The following is a 15,501-nucleotide window of genomic DNA, read 5'->3' on the forward strand; positions in this document are numbered from 1 at the left end:
GATTTTTTCATGAGAACTTTTTACTGTCTGATGTAGGAAGTGCTAACTGTGCATCATAGAGAAGGACCATTAAAATGACTATGTACGCTGAATCATGGACAGTGATCTCAGTAATCAATGGGAAAAATAATGATTATTCTATGATCTTTACAATTTACTTTCAAAACCTTAAAAACTACCTTACTGTCATCTTTAAATATATGGAGAAATTTTTTTAAAGTAAATCCAATAATATATAGTTTGACAAATTAGAAACACTGAGAATTATTTAAACATAAGTTTTACATATTTAACATGTTTAACATATTTAAACATAAATAAGAAACAACTTATTTCTTTATAAAAACTTATCCAAAGTGTTTCAACAGTGCTTGACTTCTTCTTTTTGTATAATTTACAATGATTTAAGTCAATGTATGGCAAAACCAATACAATATTGTAAAGTGAAATAAATAAATTAATTTTTTAAAAAAAGAGTATCTTTTTTATGACTTGATGAATTATCAAGCTCCTTGTTATGTTTGGATCAGTTTCAGACATGATATGCCTTGTACTCTCAGTGTTGTGAAATCTTTACAAGACTTTGTTTAACTTGCTAATCTCACTTCCTCTGGGATATTTTCACTCTTGGTCCCTCACCACCAGTTTCCTCATTTACGTGGTAAGCTGGCCTTCGCTAAGTTCTTCTCACTGCGTATATCTGAAATTTTTCTAACAGTATAAAGTTACTACTCCCATGGTCAGCTGTTTCTTCTGTAATCAATTAATTTTCAGTTTGAACATAAGTTTCAGCATCATTTTTCATCTCTTCATTGCACTTTTCATTTTTGCTGCCAATTCCTTTTTATGATTTTTTTTTGTAAATGTCATATAGATTTATCATTAGGCAAGGGGAGACAACACAAGTACATATTTTGATGTTTCTGCCTAAACTAACAGAGTAACAGTGGCCAATAACTAGACGTTTGAAGAAAGGACATGATGGATATGGATTACAATGAGCATCTGTTAGCACATAGTGATTTGTGGTCTGCAGGACAGTTAGCAGCAAAGTTGTACTTTATACAATTGCTCACAGCAAATTTCCTGTGGTAAATGACATCTGAACTGTGTGTTGGGGATTGGTGCTATTCAACTAAACTGAAATTCATGCACCATGCAAAATGTAATGTTTCTTCCTCAAACAGAACGTCAGTTCTAATGAAAAGTGACTCTGAATCCTCAGTTGCCAAAATAGTGACTGCAACTTACTAGGCTGTTAGTATTTAATTTAATAAATGATTGCATTAGTTTTTACTAGATACTGATTTCAAAATAAAAATTACCTAAGTCAGTCACTTGGATTTTGTGTTTTAAAGTCCTTTCATCAAAGGCTAATCTCTCTTCTTGTGTTCAGAAATCCTATCATCAATTCAATATTCTTCAGAAAGCAAGAAATTTAAAAACCAAAAGAATACAGAAAAAGCAAAACTATCATTGATTGGAGTTTGTCAAAGGGGCTCAGAACCAACGAAAAGAGGTGTTAATGGTCAACGATGGAACAATTTGAGCAACAAATATATAAAGCATTGGAGATACATATGTATGTGTGTATGTATATATGTATATATATATACATATTCTGAATGTTTTTGTCCCCTCAAAACTCACATTTTAGAATACTATTGCCCAAGGTGATCCTGTTACAAACTGGCACATTTGGAATGTGATTACTTTATGAGGGCTCTCCATTCATGCATGGGATTAGTACCCTTGTAAAAAGACATCCAGTATCTTAGCATCTTCTGCCATGTGAAGATACAATGAGAAATCTGACATCCAAGAAGACCCTCACCCAATCATGCTGCCACCCTGATCATGTACTTCAAGCCTCCATAACTATGAGCAATAAATTTATGCTGTGAGCTGTTCAGTCTGAGATGTTTCATTCTGTGCACATGTGCTCAGTCGGGTCTGACTCTTTTCGACCCCATGATTTACAGCCCAGAAAGCTCCTCTGTCCATGGAATTTTACAGACAAGAATACTGGAGTAGGTGGCCATTACCTCATCCAGGGAATCTTCCTGAACCAGGGATCAAACCTGAGTCCTTTGCATCTCCTGCATTGGTATGTGGATTCTTTACCACTGAATCACCTGGGAAGCCTTGTGACATTTTGTGATAACAGCCCAAATAGACTAAGACAGATTATAGCCCAAGTTATAAAAGAAATATATATGAGCCGATATTGGTATAAATAAATAATTTAATATATTAATAAATGGAGGAAACTTTTATTAATTAATTTTAATTGTAAGATTAAATTGTAAACTTAGTTACAATGTTGTGATTTTTTTGCCATCCATCAACATGAATCGGCCACGGGTATACATGTGTCCCCCTCATCCTGAACCCCCCCACGTCCCTCTCCAAAAGTTTTCTGTGCAGGAAAGTCCCAAGAAATTTATGTACAAATAGATACTTCAGTCTAAAGAAGGGAAAATCAAATTCACCACTCCTAAAGTATGGGCTACACTTGGTAACTCCCTTCCAAAGAAGACAGAAAGAAAAGAGGAAAAAAGGTAACTTCAAGGTAGGGAATCTAACAAAAGTAAGTTAGCCAGGTCATCAAGAGTTCATCACCAATCAAAAATCAGTATCAATAGGCATAAATCATATAGATTTAATTTTTAAAAAATGGTGCTTTTCCTCTGGGATCTTCTTCCCTGAAGCCCTTAACCCTAGTTTAATTATGAGCAATGCATCGGACAAATTGTACTAATACTAGAGAGATTTCTGATAATACATCTGAACAATATTCATTCAAAAACAAGGAAAGTCAGAGGTGTCACAACTGAGAATAACCTAAGGAGACATGACAAGTAAATGTGGACAGTATCCAGCATGGGATGTTGGAAAGGACAAGAACTTATGGAAAACTTAAGGAAGTCAGGTATAGGCTGAATGTTTGTGTCCCTTCAAAGTTCACATATTCAGATATGATCCCTGAGATGATGGTGTTCAGCGGTGTGTCTTTGGGAAGGAATTAGGTCATGAGGGTAGAGCCTTTTCCCAGAATGTCACATTGTTGGAATCATGAAGCATGTAGATTTTTGTTTTCAGTTATTAATAGCATTTAAGATTCCTCCCCATTATGTCAAGGCTTGAGAGCTCATTTTATTTTAGTTCTGGATAATATTTGTTTATCTGGGTTTATCAATTTCTTTATCAATTCACCTACTGAAGGTCATCAGGGTTGTTTTCAAGTTTTTGCAAGTATAAATAAAGCTGCTATGAACTTCAGGGAGAGTCTTTTCCAGGTCTCTTCCCAGTTGGTACCTCAAATATTCCTTGGATTGTAGACAGCATTCCCCTGTGTCTTCACACTGAAACCATGTACAAGCCCCTGTGTCCTTGTCTCTTGAAGTAAAATGTTGACTCGAGAGTTAATGACTGGGAAATGTGAAGATGTAGAACCAAAGAATAGTTGATGAGCTGGGGGACTGGTAAAAATGTAGACTAGGATTCTGCCACATAACAGAGTCACTGAACTCCCAGTTCCTGGAAAGACGTAGATAAAGGCCTGATACACATTCCTAGTTGTTTTTACAGGAAGCAGACCCCCATCCAGATGCAAACTGTTGGCCACAAGAACATAGACCCTCGACTGATTGAAACCAGAAGGTTGATGCTGCTTGAAACATCACTGTGATGCCAACCAATCTAAGAAATGTCCATGAGCTGATCACGCTCTGCTCCATGAACACTATAAAACTCCTCACTAACCTCTCCAGGGTGGGTGCCTGGCAAAGCAATAAAATCTACTCTCTTCTAATTCACCCCAAACTCTGTCTCTGTGTCTCTATTTGGCACCAGTGAACAGAGGCCAAGTTTTGGCAACAACACCATCTTCTTTCCGTGAATGACCACTAAGATAAGTTGTGCCTGACTCCTGATTCACATAAACTATGAAATAATGGACTTGTGTCTTTTAAGCCACTAAATTTGTGGTAATAGGTTATTCAGCAATAGAAAACAAATGCAATAAATTTGAGAAATCTGTCTAAAAAAGCCCTCCATAGTTTTGTAGAACTCATCTCAAATACATTCTGTGTGTATCTTCCATGAACTCAATGACAATGATGGTTGTGTGATACCTAAGAACACATAGCAAGGGTATTAAATACTGAAGAATAAGATTCTGTTGGGCAAGGTAGAGCACTGATTACTATGAAACATTGTGATAGTTAAGATATTTTCACATTATAATTCTCATCCATTAGGAAAGATGTCAGTTTCATTGAGAAAGCAAGTCTTAACATTTATTTTCATGAAAGTGAACTTTCAGAAAATGAGAGATGGCTCTTTCTCCAGGTAACTCTTGTAACATTGTATGCTGGTTATCAACACATTCTTAGATTGAGGCCTTGTCTCTGCTCCCAGAACATAAAGAAATATCTAACATAAATTCCATTTGACATTTCTTGTTTAATTAAAATGTATTTGTCCTCATTGTAAGTGTGTTAAATTGTATCTGCTATGCTCTGGGCCATCCTCATATCCTGAATCAGAAGGAAGATGCTAGCCTCCTTCCTGTGCATTGACTCATGTGGCAACCACATTTATAAGTTGGTACCAGTACATGTGGCTAAAAGGATGTGTAATGAGATCTCACCATGATCTTAAGAGAACGTCAGAATATCTTGGGCCAAGACAAGGAACATGAGCAATGAAGTTGCATTCCCTACAGGAACTTCTGGTAAAGAGTTCTGGGTTAACTAACCTGAGAGTTGTGTTGGTCAAGGCTGGAGATGCTCTAACCAGGACTACAATGTGTCTTCTTTGTCCCCAGAAAGTCCTTTCTAGCGGTTCAATTGCAACTGGGCAAGAATGATAACTAATCTATGGTTTCAATAGAAGACATTTCCCACAAGTATTCCAGTAGAAAACACAATAAGGAACAAAACAGGTTGATTCCTTCTTCATCAATGATGTGTCACAGGAACTATGTAACCCAGTATTGTGTGAAGCAGGGCCTCCCTGGTAGCCCAGATGGTAAAGAATCTGCCTGCAATGCAGAAGACCCAGGTTCAATTCCTGGGTTGGGAAGATCCACTGGAGAAGGGATAGGCTACCCACTCCAGTATTCTTGCCTGGAGAATTCCACAGACTGTATAGTCCATAGAGTCACAAAGAGTCAGACACAACTGAGCAACTTTCACTTTTACTTTCTATTGTGTGAAATTAATGAAAGGACAACCTGACATGCCATATATCTGGTTCAGGCACTTATGTGTCCATGAATGGCACTAATAATCTGATAAACTCCATACCCTTCCTTGGTAAAAGTAAAATTTTTAAAAATCCTCAATATGCTGTAAATCATTGTCACATACTGGGTACTGTTCCCCTTCATTCACAAACAACCCTGTAGATTGGCATCCTGCCAATGGCCCTTCTGGTTATTCATACTAGGGTCCTTTGTCCAATATTGAATCAAGCCCTTCTGTGGTGGCCAAATACGGTATATCCCAAATGTAAGACATTGGACATTCCAAAGTAAAAATATTTGAGGTAGGAGCAAAGCAACTTCCAAAAAGTTGGAAAACTGAGACCTGGAAGGCTGATTAGTCATTCTGAACTTTTGGAACAAATCTGGGCTCCAAAATGTATGTTGTGTCTCTTATGACCCATTTCCTGACCCTGAAGATCAGAAACAGATACTTGTAGCTGCATTTTAGCTTCTGGACTCAGGATGAAATCTCAGCATGGGTGAAATTGGCCCCCAGATTCCCAATATCAACTGAGCCAAAACAAGAGAATCCTTAGGCAAGCAGAATGTCTTCCCATCTTCACAATTTCATGCAACAATTTCCAACTGGAATATGACTGGGGCCTGTGGCTGGTACCTGAGGCATCACCACTGTTTAGTCGGGGACTTCATTCATTCCCCACATAGGAAGTCAGCGAATGAGTGTGTCCTCCTACTAAGGCCAGGAGTAGCTCTGGGGAATCATCCATGAGACTGAAAGGAGAGGTCTCGAGTGTCACCAACTTACAGGTCATGTTTATAAAAGCTCTCCAGGAGGGGTTAATTCACTCTCCTGTCCCCTCACCTTTCCTTGGTCTGCCCTGAGAATTCTACTCCAAGCTCTGCTCTTCTTTTACTCTCTGGGAATGAGTGTTTTCTCCACCTTGCCATCCTCTGAATTAATATTGTGAAATACATCTAGATGACTGTGTTCTTCTTGAACACAAAGCCAGCAGAAGGAAGAAAATGAGATTAGAGAAGATTAGAGCAGAGATAAAAACAGTGCAAAATCAAAAGAAGGCATTAAGAGAAGAAAGGAGGGAAAGATATGATATACACAAAGCAATGAACAAAATGGCAATAGTAAGCCCTTCTCCAATAGTAATTACTTTAAATGTAAATGGATTCAACTCAATGAATAGACATAGATTGACTAAATAAGAAAAAGCAACCAGGACCCAAGTACACTCTATCTATAAGAGACTCATTTTAGATCTATGAACATACTTAAGCTGAGACTGAAAGAAAGGAAAATCATGTTCATTAAAATGGTAACCAAATGATAGCAGGGGTCACTATACTGAGAGTAGATAAAATAGGATTTAGTAAAAACCTGATACTAGAAACAAAAAGGATTAGTGATCAAAAGATCACTATGTATCAATTCAACCGGGAAAATATAACTGATATTTGTACATCAAATATCAGAGTTGTAAGTATAAGAAGCAAGCATTAAAATGACAGAAGGGAGAACTGGACTGAAATAAAATACTGGAAAAAAGACTTTCTCAGGAGGCTCAGGAATCCAGGCTGGAAAAAGGTGGATGAAGCCTCTTGCCAGCCCCTCTGGGCAGCCTGGCAGGAAGGTCATATGTGAAAACACCTGCTATTTTCCTTGGGTGCAGACACTTGTAGGCTAAGGACTCAAGTTGTAGGCTAAGGATGAAGGTGAAGAAAGGATACCTTGGATTGGTGATAAAACTCTCACATACCCACCCCCAAATTCCATTTCTCCACCCTCTGCTGCTGCTACTGCTGCTAAGTCGCTTCACTCATGTCCGACTCTGTGCAACCCCATAGACGGCAGCCCACCAGGCTCCCCCGTCCCTGGGATTCTCCAGGCAAGAACACTGGAGTGGGTTGCCATTTCCTTCTCCAATGCATGAAAGTGAAAAGTGAAAATGAAGTTGCTCAGTCGTGTCTGACTCTTAGCGACCCCATGGACTGCAGCCCACCAGGCTCCTCCGTCCATGGGATTTTCCAGGCAAGAGTGCTGGAGTGGGGTGCCATTGCCTTCTCCACTCCACCCACTACATCCTCCTAAAGAAGAAGGAGTCAAACTCCTGTCCCCAACTCCATGTACTCTTCAGGTTGAATGTTCTCTGTATTAATACTAGACTGGAGGAAACAGTAGACATTATGCACAACTGTGCACCAAAGTCCCTTCCAGGAAAGCTTTAATCAACACTGGCTCAGCTGGAAGTTATTCAGAGTCAACTTTAAAGATGGGCCAGAATTCTTTCCTGACTGGCTTAGCTGGGAAACAGGGAATTCTCCCTACTATTGGTTTTGATCATTCTTTCTCCTCTGCTCCCTCACCCCACCCCCGACTCTTCACAGACTCTTGTTCTTTCTCCCTCTTTCCTCTCCATCCTAATCTTTTCCCCCCCTCCTTATCTCACCCTGCGTAGCTTCAGAGGTCTTTTTCCACAAGAGGGAGCTGCCGGCAAGCAGTTCAGCCCAGAGGGAGGGGGGTTTTTTTTGTGCTCCAACATTGATAAATAAGTCACCTTGGCAAATGAACGACTGGGCGGAAGGGCAGGAATGTGGAGAGGGAAGAGGTGGAAAAAATTTCAGGTCAAGTTTAGCATTAGCCAGTTCTGGGCCAAGCAAGAATGAACCAGTGTCGGGAAAGCTCCGTGTAAGCAATGGAAACTTCTGTGACTGCAACCTGTATTACAGCCCAAGTACCCACCTGAAAAAATGTAGAAGGGATGCTGGGCTGGAAAACCACACATATTTACCACAAGGGCACTGACCCTGCATTCATTCTTTCTCAAAGAACTGGCCTTTTCTGCCTGCTCCAAGAATTCTCAGACAGAATGAATGACCCCACTACCTTTCAACTTCTGTGTGCCTTTTTTCGTATCCAGCAGAAAATAAGAAAAACGTTCACCCAGTAGGATTCCAGATCAGTGTGAAAAACTCCAAACTGGTCCTTTCTGGTCAGAATCAAGTTACAATATTTCTTTCTTCTTCACTCTGAGTATTTCCTCTTTGCCTTGTTTTTCTTCTTTGCTGCATGTGTGTATCTGTCCAGCTGCTATAAGGTTAGCCCCCTGAGAGCATGACTTTGATTCTGCCACCTCCCTGTGCAGCTGTTTGAGTGCACTGTGGTCTGCAGTGGGGAAGGGAAACTTCCTTTTCTGGCATCAGGCCCCCTTCTGTTTGGACTTAATGTGCCTTTGCAGTTACACGTCCTCAGGTTAACCCTAAGCCCCTTCTTCAGCTCCCACCCCTTACACACTCCCACGTCTAGGCCTCTGGTCATGTTCGCTGACCCCTGTAGAGCTCTTATTGTGTACCAGGTGTCCCCATGTATGTTGTCTGATGTATGAGATGAGACAGGCAGCAGAGGGATCAGAGAGACCAGGTCTGAAGTGTCTCAAATGACAGAGCTGGGATTAGAGGCAGGGTTGTCTGTTTAGACATTTCAGTGTACTTTCTATACTTTTTTTTCTTCCATTCTCCGTAAGAATACATATCTTAAAGTTGTAGAAGTCTTATTTCAAATCTCCATTTCAGTTCTCTATATTTAATATCCTGAATTGTCATGTCTGTACACATTCAGTTCTCACAGTTGGCACCAAGACTTCAGGTCTCCTGAAAGTTTCTGACTGGGAGTTTGATGCATTTATGCCTCTCCTCTCTGTTGAGACCCTCACAACTGACAAGCAGACTCTGCCTCTTATGTTTGGAGGTGGCCAGTATTGGAGTGGAATGGATCAGTGTCACCTCTCTCGGCTGCCCTGAGCCATCTGTGACGCCAGAAAAAGAACTGTACTCCTGAGCTGACTTTCCTCAACTGTGCAATAACAATGTTATGTCCACCTCAGGGGGATCAGCTGGGGACCCCTTCCCTTGACCCCTGCTTGGCATCCAGACAGTGGGGCCCATGGTGGGTGCTCTTAGATGACTCTATATAGTTTGCATGTTGCCCAGTCTAAAATTGAAGTGAAAGTAGGAAAATACTGAAGGTCATTGATTATAATGGTGACAACTATGGAGAAACAGAGGCAGCTGTGATGTAACAGAGTCAAAATTCCTGAGCTGGAACGTGAGTTCTGTTTGCTGTGAGGCCTTTGGGTGAGTCATCCCTCTCCTCTGTCAACTTTAGAAATATGATTAAAAAGGTTTCTCAGATGGTTGTAGTGGATATATGATGATGATAGCTATAACTTGTAGAGTGAGTACCATATTTTAGGTGGGTTACTTTACTGAATTTCCTAAATAACTCTGAGAATTAAGGATCATTCCCATTTTACAGATGAGGAAACTAAGGCTTAGAGAGTTGAGTTATCCAGGCTCATGAAAGTGCAAACTTTGGCTGAGTGTGACCCCAAGGCCTATGCTCCTACCCCTTCTCTGTACTGCCTGCCTTCATCTGACCTGTCCTCGAGCAGTGATACACCCTTCCCTGTCCAAGGACTGAAGACAGAGCTGATCCTGGTCAGTGAGCACAGATCCTAGGTCCTTAACTCCTGGCTAAGAACCCTGACTCTACTGACTAGCTGTGGAGCTTGAACAAGGTGCTTAGGCTCTGGACTCAGGATCCTCATCTGTGAAATGAGAATAGGAGCAGCTCCCTCCTAGGGTTCAATGAGAACTCGATGGCTTAGGTTTCATAGTTAGTAAGCAGGGTCATGAGGTGTGGGTGGGAGTCAGTCCTCCTTACAAACTCCCATGGACCCTGTAACTTCATTGTCTTCCTTCTGAAATCAGCTTCATAATCAAGCTCACTTCGGAATGTAATCTTCAAACTCTATGGAAGAGGAGACAATGTGGCTTACGGATGGAGATGCTTACGATTTGTTCACGTTGGATTTGGGCTCCTCTGCATCATCTCATAGGCGGTGTCTCCCCTATAGACAGGAGCAGCTACTCTTAAGCCTTTCAAGGCCCTCTTCAGTGATCTGAGCCAGGTGCAAACATCCAACTGACCTTTATGTCCCATAGATTCCTCACAGACCACATTACTGTGACCAGGATTAAAAAAGACCAAGGGTGTTAAAAATCAGCATCCACCCTACTAGAGACACCTACACTGTAACCAGAAGTGTTGTTCTGGAGGCTGATGGTATGCACTCCCTTGTCCTTTGCCATGTCAAGCACAGGTCCAGATTGCTTTCCCAAGAAACCATTACCTAGATTTTTTTTAGAATGGGTAGTGCAGAGTTAGGCTGTAATGTCTCAGGACCTCAGTTTCCTCATCTGAAAAATGGGACATCCCTTACTTGGTCGTGGCAAGGATACATAACCTCACAGATTGCAACTTGTTATTACTCATTGCAATTGCAATTATTCATTCTCTTTAACTATTTACCTTATCTCTTTGAATTCAGTTTCCTTCCTCATTTGTAAAATGGAGACAAAACATTGCACCAATTTAGTATTATCATTAATATTTTAAAATTAATGTGTATGAAGAGGGGATAAAGATCCTTGTAAACTTTAAATTTTGAGGACTAAGATGTCTTTAGATAATTAATCATACCTGGTTAAAGACCTTATTTTTATTCTGGCTTTCTGTTGAATTTGGCCTGTGTCAGTGATTAGCAGGTATGTAAATTCATTGTGGTTATAAATATCAAGACTAAAGAGAATCTTATTGATCATCCCTTTGTTTACGACTGGAAAGTCCTGAGAAAGCAATTGAGTAGTCCAAAGTTGCACAGCAGTAAAATTCAGTTCAGTTACATTACTTTGCCAACAAAGGTTCGTCTAGTCAAGGCTATGGTTTTTCCTGTGGTCATGTATGGATGTGAGAGTTGGACTGTGAAGAAGGCTGAGCCCGAAGAATTGATGCTTTTGAACTGTGGTGCTGGAGAAGACTCTTGAGAGTCCCTTGGACTGCAAGGAGATCCAACCAGTCCATTCTGAAGGAGATCAGCCCTGGGATTTCTTTGGAAGGAATGATGCTAAAGCTGAAACTCCAGTACTTTGGCCACCTCATGCGAAGAGCTGACTCATTGGAAAAGACCCTGATGCTGGGAGGGATTGGGGGCAGGAGGAGAAGGGGATGACAGAGGATGAGATGGCTGGATGGCATCACCGGCTAGATGGACATGAGTCTGAGTGAACTCTGGGAGTTGGTGATGGACAGGGAGGCCTGACGTGCTGTGATTCATGGGGTCGCAAAAAGTCGGACACAACTGAGTAACTGAACTGATCTGGAGTTTCAGCTTCAGCATCATTCCTTCCAAAGAAATCCCAGGGCTGATCTTCAGAATGGACTGGTTGGATCTCCTTGCAGTCCAAGGGACTCTCAAAAGTCTTCTCCAACACCACAGTTCTAAAGCATCAATTCTTCGGCCTTCTTCACAGTCCAACTCTCACATCCATACATGATTACCTACATATATCAGACTTTTAGGCTTCACTGATGGCTCACACAGTAAAGAATCTGCCTGCAATGTGGGAGACCTGGATTTGATCCCTGAGTTGAGAGGATCCCTAGAGAAGGAAATGGCAACCCACTGCTGCATTCTTGCCTGAATAATTCCATGGACAGAGGATTCTGGCAGGCTGCAGTGCATGGGGTTGCAAAGAGACATGACTGAGCAACTAACACTGTCAGACTTTCACTTTCACATATCAGACTTTAAAGTTCATAAAATATTTTCCCTTTTGCTTTGTGTGTTATTATCACATCATTATGCCTGGTTAAAAATAATGGTACCCTTATCACAAAAGAGGACAGCACAGTGTCAGCAAAGCACATTGGAATGGATTGACTTATTCAGTGCGTGTAACTGCCCTAGCCTATTATGGAAGGAATTTTATTACAAGAAGTGAAGGCTGCCTGAGATTGTAAAGTGAGTAAATGAGAGACCACTGACATGAATTCAGGCTTCAGATATGGGACCAGCTAGGAGACCTTCTGCTTCTTACTTAAGTTCTCTCAGCCTTGGTATATTTGATTGTTAAGTTTAAGAACTATAATTTAGGAGAAGGCAATGGCAACCCACTCCAGTATTCTTGCCTGAGAATCCCATGGACAAAGGAGCCTGGTGGGCTGCAGTCCATGGGGTCGCTAAGAGTCGGACACGATTAAGCGACTTCACTTTCACTTTTCACTTTCATGCATTAGAGAAGGAAATGGCAACCCACTCCAGTGTTCTTCCCTGGAGAATCCCAGAGATGGGGGAGCCTGGTGGACTGCTGTCTATGGGGTCGCAGAGTCAGACATGACTGAAGCGACTTAGCAGCAGCAGCAGTAGTGGATGACTGAGACTAAATGCTGCTGAGAACCCTCTGAGAAACTCTGTAGACTGTTCCTTAAGATCGCCCATGGAGAGGGGAGGCTGGGATGTGTCCACAAGGGCTGGGTGGCATTTCATAGACGTGGAGAAATCCCAAGGCAGAGCATCAGGGAAGTCAAATAAATTTTTAAATTATCTTTTGCACTGTGAATTGAAATTTGAAGTGAAAGGTTTGATGGTATTTGGCATAAGTTTTTAGGAAATATATTATGCCAATGTCCTTACACTCCCAATTGTTCTTTCTAAGAGTTGATGCATAGTTGTCATAATATTCTATGCTTAATTAAAATGTAAATTAAATAAAACTTTTTAATAATTGAAGTGCTTTTCAAGTTTAAATTTGAAGCAATTCTGCTTTGAGAGTTTCATTGAAACTGGAGCCTCATAGTGTGTAGGGCCCCTCTATAGACTATTTGATGTCTTTTCTGACACCAAGTAGCTCTTTGTGTTTTTATCACTTGGTTGTGAAGACTATTTAAGAAAACACATGCACAGTGACTCAAACGTTGCTCTCGGTGCATGGGAACAGTTATTATCATCGGCTGTGTCTTGGTCTCTGTCCCCCAACACTCTCCTGGATATCTTATAGCCCAGAGAACTCACTGGTGGCTGGAATGGTCTATCTCAGATCCTCCATCCTTTTATTGATCCTTTTCACTTCCTGGAACCCATGGCACTTGTTTGGTGATACCTTAACCTGGCCTGTTCTCTATAGGTACCATCTAGTTACTAGGGCTTCACAATCCCTTCTCAGGGTGCTGCTCTTCGCTTGGTAGGAATCCCTGCCTGTGTGCTGAAGAGGAAAGATTGAGCACAGATAGTTACCTTCTGGGGATGGTGTCTTGCTTCGTGGTCCTACCCATGAGCAGCATCATTGATGTAACCATATAGATCAAGGTGACTTGAGAATAAAGAAACTATATTTGGAGAAAAAATACTGTTAGTTTTTTTCAGAATGCAGTACATAAAAGGAGTTACTTCTTCTACCTTAGACCAAGAGCTGAAGTCTGTCTTAACTAGAACCAAAAGAGCTGATCTGACCTTGGACGATTTTGTAGTAAGAGACTTGGAACAGAGGGGAGGTGATCTGCACAAGGTCTTGTATTTGGCTGTTCTGTCAGTACAGGGACCAGAATCTGGTTCTTCCATCCCCTAGTTTACTGTGTGAACTGCACCATGCTGTGTGTTCCTATGAATTGCCTGAAACTCTTAAATTTTTTTTGTATTTTAAAATTTCCCCCCAAATTTTGAGGATGCATATATTCTACTTCATAGCTGCAAAATATGGTTGAAAAAATTCTAGAAGTTGCTAGGTCGTAATTCCAGAAACCTGCAATCAAATATTCTTGTAGTCTTAAATTTTGCCTGTCAGAATAGCAAATGATAATACATATGGTCTTCAGATAACCACTGCTTTGCCAATTGTGAATTTAGGTAACTACTTAACTTGGATAACCCCTGCTTTGCCACTTGTGACCTTAGGTAAATACTTCTCCAAACCTAAGTTCCTTTGTATGTCTAACGTTAGTATCCTGCAATCATGAAGATTAAAGTCTAGGAGTCTTCATCAAGTCCTAGAGTGAGTCAACTGATTCATAAGTTCTAAATGGAATTTGAAATATTGCAACTAACCATTGAACACCATCAACAGGAGAATGCTGGATCCCACCAAAAAAAGGTACCCCATGTCCAAGGGCAAAGGAGAAGCCCCAGCAAGACAGGGAGGAGTGAAATCAAGTTTGAATCAAACCTGATACCTGCCAGAGACACTTGGAGAGCTCAAACAAAACCTTATGTGCACCAGGACCCAGGGACCCCAGAAGAGACTGAGCCAGACCTGTCTCTGAGTGTTTTAGCATCTCCTGAGGAGGCACCAGTTAGCAGTGGCCTACTACAGGGACAGGGGCTCTGGCTGGAGTGGACCTGGCTGCAGCAGACCAAAAAAGATATCCTTTCATCATAGGAGACTGAAATGCAAAAGGTAGTTGAGGTACCTGGAGTAACAGGCAAGTTTGTCCTTAGAGTACAAAATGAAGCAGGGCAAAAGCTAACAGAGTTTTACCAAGAGAACACACTGGTCATAGCAAACACCCACTTCCAACAACATAAGATATGACTCTACACATAGACATTACCAGATGGTCAATACCAAAATCAGATTGATTATATTCTTTGCAGCCAAAGATGGAGACGCTCTATACAGTCAATTAAAATAAGACCAGGAGCTGACTGTGGTTCAGATCATTAACTCCTTATTGCAAAATTCAGACTTAAGTTGACGAAAGTAGGGAAAACCACTAGACCATTCAGGTATGAACTAAATCAAATTCCTTACAATTATCTGGTGGAAGTAACAAATAGATTCAAGGGATGAGATTTGATAGATAGAGTGTCTGAAGAACTATGGACAGAGGTTCATAACATTGTACAGGAGGCAGTGATCAAAACTTCCCAAACAAAAAGAAATGCAAAAAGACAAAATGGTTGCCTGAGAAAGCCTTACAAATAGCTGAGAAAAGAAGAGAAGTGAAAGGCAAAAGAGAAAGGGAAATATGTACCCAACTGAATGCAGAGTTCTTGAGAATAATAGCAAGGAGAGATAAGAAAGCTTTCTTAGAGAGGAGGAGCTAAGATGGTGGAGGAATAGGATGGGGAGAACACTTTCTCCCCCACAAATTCATCAAAATAACATTTAAACGCCAAGTAAATTCCACAAAACAACTTCTGAATGCCGGCAGAGGACATCAGGCACCCAGAAAAGCAACCCATTGTCTTCGAAAGGAGGTAGGAAAAAATATAAAAGACAAAAAAAGAGACAAACAAGGGAGGGACGGAGCTCCGTCCCGGGAAGGGAGTCTTAAAAAGAGAGAAGTTTCCAAACACCAGGAAACATTCTCACTGCCGAATCTGTGCCAAGACTTGGAAGCACAGAGGGCAACATAACAGGGA

The sequence above is a fragment of the Bubalus kerabau genome, chromosome 13 (assembly GCF_029407905.1).
Source record: "Bubalus kerabau isolate K-KA32 ecotype Philippines breed swamp buffalo chromosome 13, PCC_UOA_SB_1v2, whole genome shotgun sequence".
Lineage (NCBI taxonomy): Eukaryota > Metazoa > Chordata > Mammalia > Artiodactyla > Bovidae > Bubalus > Bubalus kerabau.